Source organism: Hypanus sabinus, chromosome X2, assembly GCF_030144855.1.
Source record: "Hypanus sabinus isolate sHypSab1 chromosome X2, sHypSab1.hap1, whole genome shotgun sequence".
Lineage (NCBI taxonomy): Eukaryota > Metazoa > Chordata > Chondrichthyes > Myliobatiformes > Dasyatidae > Hypanus > Hypanus sabinus.
Genome location: NC_082739.1, coordinates 8,862,915 through 8,879,195, shown reverse-complemented (window position 1 = coordinate 8,879,195; position 16,281 = coordinate 8,862,915). Strand labels below are relative to the sequence as shown.

The 16,281-nt window shown below is 42.0% G+C and overlaps 1 protein-coding gene across 2 annotated transcripts in view; it reads right to left on the bottom strand.

The window, feature by feature from the left end:
* LOC132385131 (ubiquitin-associated and SH3 domain-containing protein B-like) overlaps nucleotides 1-16,281 on the bottom strand; it is a 208,917-nt gene that overhangs the window by 175,463 nt on the left and 17,173 nt on the right. The window contains exon 1 of one of the 2 annotated variants that reach the window (XM_059956937.1): nucleotides 9,391-9,504. The exons of the other annotated variant lie outside the window; for it this stretch is intronic. The gene's annotated coding sequence lies outside the window, so the exon portion shown is untranslated. Of the gene's footprint in view, nucleotides 1-9,390; nucleotides 9,505-16,281 lie in introns of those variants that run through there. 2 annotated transcript variants of the gene reach the window in all.

Here is a 16,281-nt window from a genome sequence, read left to right as displayed (position 1 = left end):
AGAAGGATGGAGGAGTCTGCTCAAAAGAACATAAGAAACAGGAGCAGGATCTGTGCCATTGAGCCTGCTCCACTACTCAGTAAGATCAAGGCTAACCATAAATGGTAGCAGTATGAGGCAGCAAGCAGAATGGAGGCATTAGAGGCTGGTTGTAGGATACAGGATGATATTAAACAGTTGGTACGACAGATGATGGAATTTAATCATCGCTGGGCTGTGAGAAAAGAGGAGCCAATGTTTCGGGCTGAGACCGTGAGAAAAGAGTAGCCAACATTTCGCGCCGAGACTGTGAGAAAAGAGTATCCCCTCCCGGTTGCCACCCACTTCAACTCTGCCTCTCATTCCCATCTAGATATGTCCATACATGGCCTCCTTTACTGCCATGATGAAGCCAAACTCAGGTTGGAGGAGCAACACCTCATATACCATCTGGGTAGCCTCCAACCTGGTGGTATGAACATTGAATTCTCCAATTTCCGGTAATTCCCTCCCCCTCCACCTTCCCCTATCCTAGGTCCCTCTCTGCCTCTCTCCCCTTTCAACTTTCTGCTTCTTTATCTCTACAGTTCTTTCATGCTTATCCCCTCCCCCTCCACCCTTTATCTTTCCTCTGATTGGTTTTCCACCTGGTGCCTCTAGGCTCTAACCCCTCCCCTATCTCTATTACTGGGCTTCGGCCCTCTCTTCGCCCACCCATTCCTGATGAAGGGTCTCGGCCCAAAACGTTGGCTACTCTTTTCTCACGGATGCTGACTGGCCTGCTGAGTTCTTCCAGTGTTGTGTACGTATTCTGGAATTTAATCCTAATAGGTGTGAGGTGATGCACTTTAGGAGGTCTAATGAGGGCAGGTCATACAAAATGAATGGTAGGGCCAAGATAGTTTTGGGAAAAGTATCCCCAAAAAGGCAGCACAGATAGGTAAGGTAGTGAAGAAAACATGTAGGGTACATATTCATTAGTAAGGGCTTGAAGTATAAGAGCAGGGGATGATATTGCACTTAATTAAAGCATTGGCTGAGCCACAGTTGAAGAACAATGTGCAATTTTGGTCACTCGACTATAGGAATGATTAAGAGTCCTGGTCTTTTGCACATTGGTTATAGTTTTTTATAAATTCAGTTGTATTTCTTAATTTCTTGTAAATGCTTGCAAGTAAATGAATCTCAGTACTATATGGTGGCAGTGAGGTAGCCTCAGCATGCACAGGAATGGTAATAGGGATCTCAGCTTTCACCAACCCTGGTCAGCTGAGTTGGAGTTGACCACTACCTGCTGGCAGGGATGGATTCCAGGCCTGAGAATGCCAGAAGTAGGATCTGTCTGTGTCCTTGTCCTTCTGACAGGCTGAAATAGTCATCATCAACAGGATGCGTCATCATAGTCTTCATCTAAGACCCCAGAGAGAATGGGTGTGTAGTCTTGATCTCCCTGGAGGGTGAACATGAACTAATCTTATTCCCCGATCTGACTGTATTCATAGAGCCCCTCAGTCTCCCCCACAGTCTCCATGGGTTCCAGACCTGTCAATTGATGGAAGTGAGGCATGGACTGAGTACATTGTCTTTCTCTTCCCTGGCTAAATCTGGGCCTCTTGGCTCAGGGTGAGGAGCTGAGGTATGGGAGGAAGTTGTGACTCTGATGGGACCTCCTGTGAATCTGATAAAGTCGAGGGGCATGTTGAGGAGAGAGCAGATGAGAAGGGTCCCAACAAAACATGTTAATGTTCAGAGGTGTGGGAGGTCTTACTTGACAAACATTTTGGAATTTATTAACAAGGTAACCATAAAGGTAGATGAGGGTAGGGTAGTGGATGTAATCTATTTGGACTTTAGTAAGGCCTTTGACAAGGTCCCCCATGATGGGCTGGAAGATTAGGTCCCATGGAATCCAGGCAGAGCTAGTTAGGTGGATTCAAAATTGGTTCAAAGGTAGGAAGCAGAGGGTGGTGGTTGAAGGCTGTTTTTCGGAATGGAGGCCAGTGAATAGTGATGTGCCGCAGGGGTTGGTGTTGGGACCCTTATTATTTGGGAGTGTTATGTTGTCAACACTTCTTTTGTTGCGAGCGTCATTTTAAGCGCCTGGATAAGGCGGGTGGATGACGTCATTATAACAAATGTAGACAGCTTTCTGTGACATTCGGGAGAGAAGGAACAGCGGACTGTGAGCTACCAGCAGGAGAGTGAGCTGAGTGGAGATGGTTGAAGAGTTCGCTACATTAGCAGACAAGTCTAATCCTTCTCCATGTCCAGAGGATTGTGATAATTAGCGGCACACAGTGCATATTGGATACATGACTTGACTTTACATGATCTATACTTGGATTTCTGGAGTATTCCTGTGGAGACCACATTTTGTTAACCCATACGTGGATTTGGGTGTGTTAGGTGGTGACCACTTGTGTTAAGGAATATTTTGTGACTGTCACCTTGTCATATCCCTAGGTGAATTTTGGAACACTGCTTAATGTCTGGAATCTACTGTGACTGCTATCTTGTTTTCCCAGCATGGATCCGCGGGAATTTTCTGTGATCACCGTCTCGTGTCACCTTAGTGTGGATTTACAACTTTCTTTCCCTCACCTGCTTCCGTGGATTTCTGGAATCATCTGGATTGCCATTTTTGGGACTGTTTTTGAGTAAGATTTGAGGAGAACTGTTACGAAACCTGACACCATTAGCTCTGTTAATTTTTGTTTAGGGGAGTAATTTGTTTAATTGTCTGTATTTTGGGGTACATACTGAAAATATAGTTATTTAACATTAAAACTGAGTCTGTGGTCTACTGCTGCTGGCACATAACATGAAGTGGGGGCTCATCTGGGATTTGAACAAATTGGGGCTTCTTGACTGATTTGATTGATTACTTCCCTTTGATTGACTTGTGTGTGGAAACCAGCAGCAATGGACATTAATAGATTCCTGGCATCGCCAAATTGAAGTATTACAGAAAGCCAAAAAGACAGAGTTGTTGGTCATTGCTATTAAGTTAAAACTTCTTACGGTAAACCCGGCTATGAAAAAGGTAGAGATTCAGAGGAGAATAGTTGAGCACTATGTAGCTGAGGATGTGTTTACAGCCGAGGTGTTAGAGCAGTATCCTGAAAGTAAATCAAGTGACCCTGAGCTCCAGTACAAGCTGGGACAACTGAAGTTAGAGAAATTTAGATTAGAGGCTGGAGAAAAACAAAGACAGCTAGAAGCTGAGGAAAGAGAGAAACAAGGGCTGTTTGAGCTATAGAAGCTAAGGCTCGTGGGTCAGACTTCTGGCTCTAGTGATTGGTTTGTTGCCAATTGGGAAGGTAGATTGGTTCCTCCATCTGATGAGGCCAAGGTTGATAAATACTTACAGAATTTTGAGAAAGTTGCTCAGACCCTACGGTGGTCAAGAGAGTGTTGGTTTTTCCTGTTGCAGAGTGTAATTAAAAGTAAGGCTCAGCAGGCTTATTCTGCCCTATCAGTTGAAGATGCAGCTGACTATGGGACAGTAAAACAGGCTGTACTTAAAGCTTATGAGTTGGTTCCAGAGGCCTATAGGCAAAGGTTTAGGAATTTGAGAAAATCTGTGAGCCAGACTCATGTGGAATTTGCTTATGAAAAGTCTATGTGTTTTGAACAATGGTGCACATCTCAAAATGTGAATGATGATTACAACAAATTGAAAGAGTTGATTTTAATTGAAGAGTTTAAAAGGTGTGTCCATAATGATATAAAGACATATTTAGATGAAAAAGATGCTGCAACTTTACAAGAATCTGCTAAGTTAACAGATGAGTTTGCTCTAACTCACAAGTCTAAGTTTGACCCAGGTAAGACCTTCCAAAAGAATAGCATGGATAATCAGGGTAAACCAGAAATCTAATCTGGGTGACAAAGGTAAGGATGAAGGGAAGCAATTAAAGGAGAAACATTCTGGTCCTACTTGTCACTATTGCAAGAAACCTGGCCATGTCATGGCTAATTGTTTCCTCATGAGGAAGAAGGAAAAGGAGGTAGTTCCAGCTGTCTGTGTTCAGTGCATTGAAACACTTGTGAACCCACAGAGTTCTGGACATTCTGATGAAGCTCTGTCAAAGGCTGAGACATCTGACCTAATTAGAAATGAATTTATTCCTTTTGTGTCAGAGGGATTTGTTTCACTGAATGAAGAATCACCCCCGGTGCCAGTGAAAATCAGTCACTCTTATTGGACAATATTCTAGAGTTTTGTGATGAGACTGCCACTGGTGAAGTAAATCTTATTCCAGGCATTGGGGGCAACATTGCTTCTGTACAAGGTAATTTTGAAGTCAGAGTTAGTTTCAGGACCGGTTAAGATAGCACTATGGCCCAGATTACCAGTGAAAGGTGTTTCTTTGTTGTTAGGGAATGACCTAGCAGGTGGCAAAGTTGTTCCTGCAGTGCAGTTGATGACTAAGCCAATCACTGATGACCCAAAGATGGATTCTAATGTTTATCCACCCTGCTCAGTAACTTGAGCTATGGCCAAGAAGCTTGCCTATGCAGCTGGTCCCGTGCAGACTGGTTCTGCTACCCATGATAGCCCAAACCAGGATTCAGGTTTTAGTGACCTGTCAGTGACTTTCTTTCCTTCATTGATGGACCAGGATATTTGTGTAAGGTCTGACTATAAAGATTTGTCTCTCTCCAGGAAGGAGTTTATAGCGGAACAGACCAGAGACCTTGAGATTGCTACATTGAGAGATGATGAGATTGAGAAAGTGCCAGTTGGGTACTATTTCAAGGATGGAGTGTTAATGAGGAAGTGGAGACCACCTGATATCCCTGCAAGTGAGGAATAGGCTATTGTTCACCAGGTGGTAGTTCCTAAGGTCTATAGGAATGAGATTTTAACTTTGGCCAAAAGTATGCCCTTGGGTGGCTATCTTGGTGTAAATAAATCTGAAACAATTCTGCTGGCCTGGTTTGAGGAAAGATGTTGTGATATTTTGTCGAACTTGTCACACTTGTCAGGTTGTGGGTAAACCTAATCAGGACACACCAGTGGCTCCGCTACAGCCTATTCCTGCATTTGGTGAACCCTTTTCTAAAGTTATTGTGGATTGCGTTGGCCCATTGCCAAAGACTACAGCTGACTAGCAGTATTTACTAACCATCGTGTGTACAGCATCTAGATTTCAGGAAGCAATACCTCTCAAGAATATCAAAGCTCCAACTGTGTCAAAGGCTCTCATAAAGTTTTTCACCTTATTTGGTTTGCCTAAAGAAATCCAGTCCGATCAAGGAAATAGTTTTATGTCAGGATTATTCCGGCAGGTAGTTCACGAACTGGGAGCCAAACAGATTATGTCATCTGCGTACCATCCAGAATCTCAAAGGGCCTTAGAAAGAATCCATTCTACTCTCAAAACCATGATTAGGACATTCTGTTTTGAAGATGAGAAAGATTGGGATGAGGGAGTTCACTTGCTTTTATTTGCAGTAAGGGAGTCTCTGCAGGAGTCCCTAGGCTTTAGCCCCCTTGAGCTTGTGTTTGGACACTGGGTTCGAGGTCCTTTGGCATTGTTAAGAGAGCAGTGGACCAACAATGGCCTGCATATAAATTTATTGAGCTATGTTTTAAAATTCAAAGACAGATTGCAAAGGGCTTGCAACCTGGCTAGGGAAAATTTAAAATCTGCTCAGAGTAAAATGAAAACCTAATATGATAAGAAAGCCAGAGTTAGGACGTTTAAGCCAGGAGATAAGGTGATCATTCTTTTCTCTGTGCAGACAAATCCTCTGCAGGCCAGATTCCATGGTCCCTATGAAATTGTGTCTAAGGTCAATGATGTGGATTATGTAGTCAAAACACCAGATCGAAGTAGGCCAACACAATCTGTCACATAAAAATGCTTAAGCTGAACCATGAAAGGCTGACAGCAGCTGTGGCAGCTGCTGTGAATCGGGACAACTTTGGCCTCTTTGAAGGTTTACTGGATGATCCTTCTGAGGCCCATTTTAAACCAAACATTGTTCTGGCTAGATTGCCAAATACTGCTATTTTGGAAAACCTTGATGAGAAACTAGCTCATTTACAACCACAGTAGCGGCAGCAAATGAAGCAGTTGATCATGAAATTTCGGGATTTGTTCCCTGATGTTCCAAACAGAACAACAGTAGCCTCACATGATGTAGATATTGGTTCACAAGACTTGACCAGTAAGTTTGCAGATGACAAAAAAAAGGTGTTGTTGATCATGAAGAAGCTTATCATAGATTACAGAGAGATCTTGATTAGTTAGGGAAGTGGACTGAGGAGTGGCAAATGGATTTTAATACAGTTAAGTCTGAGGTCCTGCATTTTGGGAAGTCAAACCATTGTAGGACTTTTGAAAGATTGTAGAATAAAGGGCTGTAAGACACTGACATCAGTTATTGAAAGCAGCATCAGAGGGAGACAGAGTGGTGAAAAAGGCCTTCATCAGTCAGGGCACTGAGTGTATGAGTTGGGGCACTAGGTTACAATTGTATAAGTTCTTGGTGAGGCTGCACTTGGTGTAACATGTAGTTTTGTCACTGTTGTGGGAAGGGCACTGTTAAACTGTAAAGAGTGCAGAAAAGATTTACGAGGATGTTGCCAAATTCAGAGACCATAACACCATAAGACATAGGAGCAGAACTAGGTCATTCAGCCCATCAAGTCAGCTCTGCCATTTGATCATGGCTGATTTATTTTCCTTCTCAATCCCATTATGTGATGTGGTGAAAATTTGTCTGGATACGTGACTTCCCTCAGCCATTGTAATTTGCAAGACCCCACTCTGACAAACTGAGACCCAAATCCCAATTTGCTGTTCAGGTAGTGATTACAAACCACCTTTTAGGGATGAGTGTTAGTGAGCATGTTTGGTGTATGTCATAGAATCAAAGAGTCATACAATAAGCAAACAGGCCCTTCAGTCCAAATGGCTCATGCCAACCAATAGGTCCATCTAACTAGTCCATTTGTCCATATTCATCCTTCTTTAAACGCCATTTGCTATTCCTCAGCCTACTCACCCAGCTGAGCATGATCCCTGTGTAAATACTGATAACCATTTTCACTGTCTGTGAGGGGTATAGGAAGGCTGCTTTGATCACTTTGTGTGTGTGTGTGTTGGAGAAATACTTGGCTCATGATTGCACTTGTTGGACTGGAGCCTGACTCCAGTAATCACCATCAGTCCAGTGAGCTCAGGAAACTTTTTCTGCACTGGGACCAAACTCAAGTCTGTCATTTTTCTCTTTGCCACATTCTCCCCTTGGCACTTCCTGTCAGCACTGGATTGGAGCAAGGAGTAGGTGGGACATCTCCTGGAACCTTTGGCATCAATGTGTGATGGCCAGCCTCATCCACATACTTGGTATCCATTTTGGACATCTGCACAGTGAAGTGGAATAGTTGCCTGGCATCCAGCTGCTGTGACTGTTATTTGTTTATGCCATCAGATTTCTGAACTGTCCACGAACACGCCCTCATTATTCCCTTTTTTGCATGGTGGAATCCAGTGAGGTTTTGAGTGTGTGTGTGGCCTGTGTGTGGCATATCTATCTGTGAACCCATAATCAATTCCTTTTCTTTCTGATTAAAGAGTCAAGCAAGATTGAAATCAACAAGGACAAGAATGGAATGTCGAACAGGTATTTAGCGCTGTCTGCCTATGTTTGACTAGTTTCCCTCTCCCTTTCATTAGCTGCTGCTGGAGGAAGGTGCCTGCATGTGACTGGTCTCTCTCTCGCTGCTCCTGGAGAAAGGTGCCTGCGTTTGACTTGTTTCCCTCCTCCTCTCACTCAACGCTGCTGGAGGATGGTGCCAGAGTTTTGGGTCTTGGGCAAGGTCTCATCAATGCAGTCTGTGGAATGGACTCTGTAGTTCATGTAACGATGTGTTCCTGATTTCTGCTTTTTTGAAATTGCTGTTTTGTGCAATTTTGATCGGGGCGGACTGACTCTGTGGCCTGCGGTCAACAAATAACACAGCGCTAAATTGAACTAAACTGAACATTCCTGAATTGTTTCAATAACTTTGTGGTTTAATGTTTTATATTGTGTTTTTGCTTAATTTTTTTGCCATTTGTGCAATTTCTTCTTTTTTTTTGCACATTGAGTGTTTGACATTTTCTTTGAATGGGTTTCATGCTGTTTCTTTGTTTTGTGGCTGGCTGTGGGGAAGATTAACCTCAGGGGGTTGTCTACTGCACATACTTTGATAATAAATGTATTTGAATCTTTGAACCTTGATTTATTTCTGTAATTTAGAATAATTTTATGTCTTTGCATTGGATTGCTACTGTGGAACAACAAATTTCACATCATCTACAGTCAGTGATCATAAAACTGACTCTGATCCTGATTTCAACTAAAATTCTAACATCGTTTGCTGTATCCTATCTTCTGATGGAATTGTTCCTGTTATGACTTAGAGATGTGATCTCACTGCTTCTATTTTCATCTCCTTCTTCATACCCCTACTCTCTGCCTTAGCCCTTAAGTCCCGTAAAGCTGGCCTCTTACACCCTTGATTTTAATCGGGGACCTATACTGGTGGTTGTTTCTTCAGGAGTTCTGGCTCCAAACTTTGTATTGTTTCCCTGATCCTTTTCTCCTCTTTAATTCTGACCCCATCCCAATTTTTCTGAGGCTCATCAAGATTCAACATTAAACATAGAACATCACAGCACAGCTCATTTTGATAAGGTTAAAATGTCTTCTGAATGTCAAATGAAACTGTTTCTGCTGTAACTCAATATTTTATACAGGGCCATATAAGGAGATATTAGTAAAATACCTTCTTATATGGCCCGGTATCAAATATTAATATTGAGTTACAGCAGAAACAATTGCATTTGACAATTAAAAGATTTTTGGACAAGTATCTAGACAGAGATGAGCCAATGCAGGCAAATGCGACTAACTCAGACAAACTGGTTGAAATGGACAAATTGGGGCACTGGTCCTTTTTTCTGTGATTCTATAGTACAATGAGAGTCCTTTATAATTTTAAAGTTGCTGTGAAATATGTTTTGTTCTATTGCTTTCTGTTCCTCTCTCCTCTCCTGGAATTTTCCATGGAATGAGTGGCAGTTCTGGGAATGTGTCCATTTCCCAGAGACAAGTTTAACATTGTCTTTTGATTTTCCAATAAGGTGTTTGAACCTCCAACAAAGGTAAAGAAAATCTAAAGCACCTTCTGCATCTCAGGGAAGTTCAAGGTCACTTCACGTCCAGTCAAGCCCTGCTGAAGTGCAACCAATTTTTTTTTTGTTGTCACAGGAAATAATCATTTATGTTTCCCTAAAAGGGTGAAGGTGAAATATGGGATCTCATCCAGCAAAGCACTCCCTTACTGCTGACACCAGGAATGTTTTAAGGAATAATATGTTGCATTAGGGTCTCTGAAGTGAGATTTACCTCTGCTTCACAGAAAAATGGATTTGACAGCATTGGAATCCTCAGGAGACACAAGAGACAGCAGATGCTGGAATCCAGAGTTTCTGGTTAGAACTCAACAGGTTGAGCAGCTTCTGAGGAGGGAAAGTAAATGTCAAAGTTTTAAAGTTTCAATGTAAATTTATTATCAAAGTACATATATGCCACCATAAACTATCTTGAGATTCATTTTCTTGCAGGCATTCACAGTAGAACTGAGAAACACAATAGAATCAATGAAAAAACTACACACAAAACCACCATGGTGCAAAAGAAGATAAACTGTGCAAATAAAATACATAGATACATGAATACATGAATGAATGTTTCAGGTCAACTTGCTTATTGCTGACATCAACCTGGCCCACTCCTGACAAGGGGACAGATTTTTTTGCTTTGGCACATTGGCCTTCATAAAGCAATGTACTGAGTATAGGAGATGGGATGTTATGTTGCAGTTGTATAGATGTTGGTGAGGCCTAATCTGGAGTATTGTTTGCAGTTTTGGTCATCCACCTATAGGAAAGATGTAAACAAGGTTGAAAGAGTGCAGAGAAAATTTACTGCGATGTTGCCAGGTATACATTATGACTCAATGTAGATCGGCAACCCCACAATTGTCCAGCAGATGGAACCCATGCCAAGTTTTTAAATGGAGGAAGCTAGAGCGATAACGTAATCACGCAGAGGGCAGATTTTCAGTCTAAGGAGGAAGTTTCCATTCTGATGAGCACATTTATCAAAGTTCGTCACAGGCAAGACTACATCCACCGGGCTGATACTCATAGGTAGGTACCTATCCTCCAAACAGCAAATTTCACTCCTATCAGGATTGAATTTGACAGCAGAGAAGTTTCGTGTTAAACTTCTGCCAATCATTAGACCACATTTGGTTTAGTGTGTACGTTTTTGCTTTCTATGTTATGAAGTAGATTATTGCATCAATGCAAAATAAAACCAAAGGGATTGGTCCCATTAAATGAGCGATGAAGGGTCTCGGCCCGAAATATCGACTCTCTTCCATAGATTTTGCCTGACCTGCTGAGTTCCTCCAGCATTTTCTGTGTTACTCTGGATTTTCAGCATCTGCAGAATCTCTTGTGTTTATTCATCATTATTTAAGTAAATTTGCTTTAATCCCTTAGAATTGAAATGCCATTACAATTTCAAAAAGATCAAAAGGGTTTTGTGCTCTGAGGGTGAAGTATTCTCATTGTGAGATCTTATCAGACATACTTCCCTTAAGCTCCTGATTGAACAAAGATAATGATGTCAGTTTTCATTTGACATCACTATTCTGGCACTATACTGTATTTTGGGCTCTAATTCAAGTGTGCTTCCTGAATTAAACTTTTATCAGTCAGTTATTGTTATAACATGTAACTCAGTTGGACTAGATTCAAAACTGGGCGACTCATGGAGATGGACAGTACAAAAACAGGACTTTCAGCCCAACTCATCTGTGTTGACCAAAATGTCTATAGTCACGTCATTTGCCTGCATTTGACTCATTTCTGTCCTGTTAAATACCTTTTAAATGTCATTGTATCTGCCTGTACCACACCCTCTGGCAGCTCATTCCATATCTTGACCCTTAAGATCCTCTTTTATCTTTTCCCTCTCACCTTCACCTTTGGGGTCCTGATGAAGGGTCTCGACCCGAAACGTTGACTGCTTCTTTCAACGGATGCTGCCCGACCTGCTGAGTTCATCCAGCTTTTTTGTATGTCTTGATTTGATCACAGTATCTGCAGTGTGCTTTGTGTTTACTAACCATAACTATTTACCCTATATACCATATAATTTTATAAACCTCTAGAACAGGGGTTGGGGGAAAATGTAGGGAATCTGTGATCTAGAAGGTCACCCCTCAGCCTCCTTTGCTGCTGGGAAGCAGTCCCATTCTATCCAATCTATCCTCCTAAACAGCAAAGTTCCTGTGAATCTTTTATGTGCTTCATCTCACTTAATCACATTCTTCCTATAATGTGCAACCAGAACTATAAACAGTTCTCCAATTCCAGCAGTTATTGATTGAGAGTGGCCTGGTATGATCATAAGTGATTTTCACCACAGCTTGCTTTATTTTTCCATGGCTGATGTTCATCAACAACTTATGTCCACAAATAATCCTTTAAAATCATAGAGGTTTGACTACTCAGCAAATCTGGAATAATATCTGCTACCACATGAGTTAGCTGGACCTTTTATGTGTCCTCATGTGCTGAACAATTTGATCTGTGACAGCAGAACATGCATTGCTTAATGTTAATTGTCTCTACTCATGCCCGGCATTGTCTCTGTGAGGAGATTCCACCTTTGATAGAATCACATCACAAATTCAGACTAAGTACCCAGTCACATTTCGTCAAAAGGATTTTTGATAAGAATCCATTATGCAAATGTTGCAGTTACTAAAATCTCAAAACTCTCATACATTTCATGATAGATTTGGATTTATAAGATTTAGGAACAGAATTAGGCCTTTCAGCCCATCGGGCCTGCTCCAACATTTCATCATGGCTGATCCATTTCTCTTTCAACCCCATTCTCCTGCTCTCTCCCCTGTGGTCCTTCCCCACCAAAGCCCTGTGATGGCTGCACCAAGCTTCCATGCATCCCTCAGCACGCTCTGAGAGCAGCAAGGCACTCTGCATTCCTCTGGAATGAACATTGATTCTCCAACTTCAGATGAACTGCTGTCTCATTGATTTTCATTATTATACTGGATTCCTTTCCCATATTCTCTCTTTAAAATATGTCTTGCTGGTAGTCTTTATCATTTAATCTGTCTGCATGTTGTTTTCTCTTGCACCTCACTCCCTTCAGCATGGCTTTGAAAGCTGTACACCATTTCCGCCCAGTTCTGAGAAAGAGTTGCTGACTCATAGTAACTGATTTCTCTTTTCACTTATGTGTGTTATTATTTGTTTATGTTTTTGCTGAGAAACAAAACCTCAGGATAAAAAGCAACTGCCCAGAATTTCAGTGCTTCTGTGCACTTTATGATACTTATTTTTTAATCAAACCTGCAGTCCACATCCAGGTTTCCATTCCACACACCCTGACTACTTAGCATGCATACACATGGAGGCTGTCAGATGTAAAGTTAAACCTTACTAGAAAGTTCACAGTTTGGCAATATGTGTTAACTTTTCTGCATATATGACACTTGGGGTATGCATGCAATCGTAACCATCGTTCATCGTAACCAGAAGGCTGGGGGCTGGACTGGCATTAGTTAAAAGGAACCCAAGTTTAATGGCCTTTGCTGATGTATAAAGTATAATGTATATACTTATCCTTCCCAAGATTACCTCTAACTATTTCTTAGGAATCGCTACTATATCAATTAAACATAAAGGGCCATGGGATTAATATGGAAGTAAGTCCACTGGAGCTAGCCGGTGGTGTAGTGGCATTCGCACTGGACTTTGATGCAATTGGTCTTGGATTCAGATCTGGCTGACTCCTTAGACGCTTTCCATGTGCACTGGGTTGTGTGTTCAGTTAGCAACTCAGCCTCATATAAAAAAAAACAACAGACAAATATTGTGGAAAAGTTTGCTGCCTGATGCACCACAAGGCGCGGAGAGGAATAATGACCGAATGTCCACTGGACCATGTGCATGAGTTGGGCTGAGTGGCCTATTTCCGTGCTGTAGCACACAGACACATCCCCACCTCCCCCCCCCCCCCACACCAAGCACCAGTATTGCCCATCCCCATCCCACACCCAACACATCATCACCCAACATCCATACAGTCTTCTCCTGGTGACCCTGATTTTCTCAACAGTTTTCCATTGTTGAGCACCTCTCCCATAAGGGAAACAGTAAAAGAACAGCTAGCTAACATGAACTGGCAACTCGGGTTAAGGGATTATTCAGTCAAGATGCAGTGGTAGACATCTGAGGGAATCTTTCCCAATATACAAGATAGATGCAATCCAACAAGAAAGAATATTTCCAATGATGGAGCCCACCATCTGTGGGTAATTTTTTTTGAAAGTTGCTCATAACATAAGACTTAAAGCATGTAAGTTGGCTGGCCAGTGGTGTAGTGGTATCAGCACTGGACTTCGAAGTGGATAGTCCTGAGTTCGAATCTGGCCAGGTCTCAATCTCGGCAGCACTATCTGTGTAGAAGAAAGGTCTGGCAATCTACTTCCATATCTTGCCATGAAAACCTTATGGACAATTACACTATCCATAGGGTCGCCATGAGTTATTGACGACTTGACGGCATTCAACGACAACAAAGAATGTAAGTGGAAAAAGATACATGATTACATAGAATATTAAATAGAACAAATAATGAAAAGATTAGTAAGGAAACAAAAAAAATAAAATTAAAATCAAAAGATTAGTTTCATTTGTCAAATGTACATCGAAACATACATTAAAATGTGTTGTTTGCATCAATGACTAATGCAGTCCAAGGATGAGAGGTAAGGGAGATCAGGTGCATGTCGTGCGATGGCTAGTGTGCAGGTACAACATGATTACTTATAAAGTAAATGGTCGTTATCATTTACTGTCAGGAAAAGGATTATAAAGGTAAGGAAATTATGGTTCAGTTATACAGGACATTAGGGAGAACATTCTTGGAATACTCTGTACAGTATTGGTCTCCTTAGTCAAGGAAGGCTATTATTGTATAGGAATCGATCAGAGAAAGTTAAACCTGCCAGGTTGTCTTATGAAGCAAGTTTGGACTCATCTTGTATCCACTAGAATACAGAGAGAGAGGTAACTTGATTGACAGACAGGGAATCCTAGGAGACTTTGCCATGGTGAATGTTTCCTTTTCTGGGAGAATCAAAAACTTGGGATTGCTGTTTGAAAATAAGACATCATCTATTTCCTGTGAGTCTTTGGAATTCTCTTCCTCAATGGTCAGTGGAAACTGACAGGTTACACAGGCAGAAAGGGAAGGGGTGGCCACTAGACAGCATAGCAGTAGGCAGGTAGTGCAGGAGTCCCCTGAGGTCATCTCCCTCCTAAACAGATATACTGTTTTGGATACTGTTGGGGGAGATGTCTCATCAGGGGAAGGCAGCAGCAGCTGAGTTCATTGCACCATGGGTGGCTCTGCAGCACAGGAGGGAAGGAAAAGGAGTGGGAGAGCTATAGTGATAGGGGATTCGATTGTAAGGGGAATAGATAGGCGTTTCTGCGACTGCAAACAAGACTCCAGGATGGTATGTTGCCTCCCTAGTGCAAGGGTCAAGGATGTCTCTGAGCGGCTGCAGGACATTCTGGAATGGGAGGGTGAACAGCCAGTGGTTGTGGTGCACAAAGGTACCAACGATATAGGAAAAAAAAGGGATGAGGTCCTACAAGGTGAATTTAGGGAGTTAGGAGATAAACTAAAAAGTAGGACCACAAAGGTAATAATCTCTGGATTACTACCAGTGCCACGTGCTAGTCAGAGTAGAAATAGGAGGATATTTCAGATGAATATGTGGCTTGAAAAATGGTGCAAGGGGGAGGGATTCAAATTTCTGTGGCATTGGATCCAGCTCTGGGGGAGGTGGGACCGGTATAAACAGGACGGTCTGCACCTGGGCTGGACTGGAACCAATGTCCTAGGGGGAGCATTTGCTACTGCTGTTCAGGAGGATTTAAACTAATGTGGCAGGGGGATGGAAACAAGTGCAGAGAGACAGAGGGGTGTAAAATGAGGGTAGAAGCAAAAAGAAGTAAGGTGAAAAGTAAAAGTGGCAGGCAGGTAAATCCAGGGCAAAAAGAAAAAAGGGCCACTTTTCAACATAATTGTATAAGGGCTAAGAGTGTTGTAAAAACATGCCTGAAGGCTTTGTGTGTCAATGCGAGGAGCATTCGTAAAAAGGTGGATGAATTGAATGTGCAGATAGTTATTAATGAATATGATATAGTTGGCATCACAGAGACATGGCTCCAGGGTGACCAAGGATGGGAGCTCAACATCCAGGGATATTCAATATTCAGGAGGGATAGACAGGAAAGAAAAGAAGATGGGGTAGCATTGCTGGTTAGAGAGGAGATTAACGCAATAGAAAGGAAGGACATTAGCCTGGAGGATGTGGAATCGATATGGGTAGAGCTGCATAACACTAAGGGGCAGAAAACGCTGGTGGGAGTTGTGTACAGGCCACCTAACAGTAGTAGTGAGGTTGGGGATGGCATTAAACAGGAAATTAGAAATGCATGCAATAAAGGAACAGTAGTTATAATGGGTGACTTCAATCTACATGTAGATTGGGTGAACCAAATTGGTAAGGGTGCTGAGGAAGAGGATTTCTTGGAATGTATGAGGGATGGTTTTCTGAACCAACATGTCGAGGAACCAACTAGAGAGCAGGCCGTTCTAAATTGGGTATTGAGCAATGAGGAAGGGTTAGTTAGCAATCTTGTCGTGCAAGGCCCCTTGGGTAAGAGTGACCATAATATGGTGGAATTCTTCATTAAGATGGAGAGTGACATAATTAATTCAGAAACAAAGGTTCTGAACTTAAAGAAGGGTAACTTTGAAAGTATGAGACGTGAATTAGCTAAGATAGACTGGCAAATGATACTTAAAGGGTTGATGGTGGATATGCAATGGCAAAAATTTAAAGATCGCATGGATGAACTACAACAATTGTTCATTCCAGTTTGGCAAAAGAATAAACCAGGGAAGGTAGTGCACCCGTGGCTGACAAGGGAAATTAGGGATAGTATCAAGTCCAAAGAAGAAACATATAAATTAGCAAAAAAAAAGTGGCACAGCTGAGGACTGGGAGAAATTCAGAGACCAGCAGAGGAGGACAAAGGGTTTAATTAGGAAAGGGAAAAAAAATTATGAGAGAAAGCTGACAGGGAACATTAAAAACTGACTATAAAAGCTTTT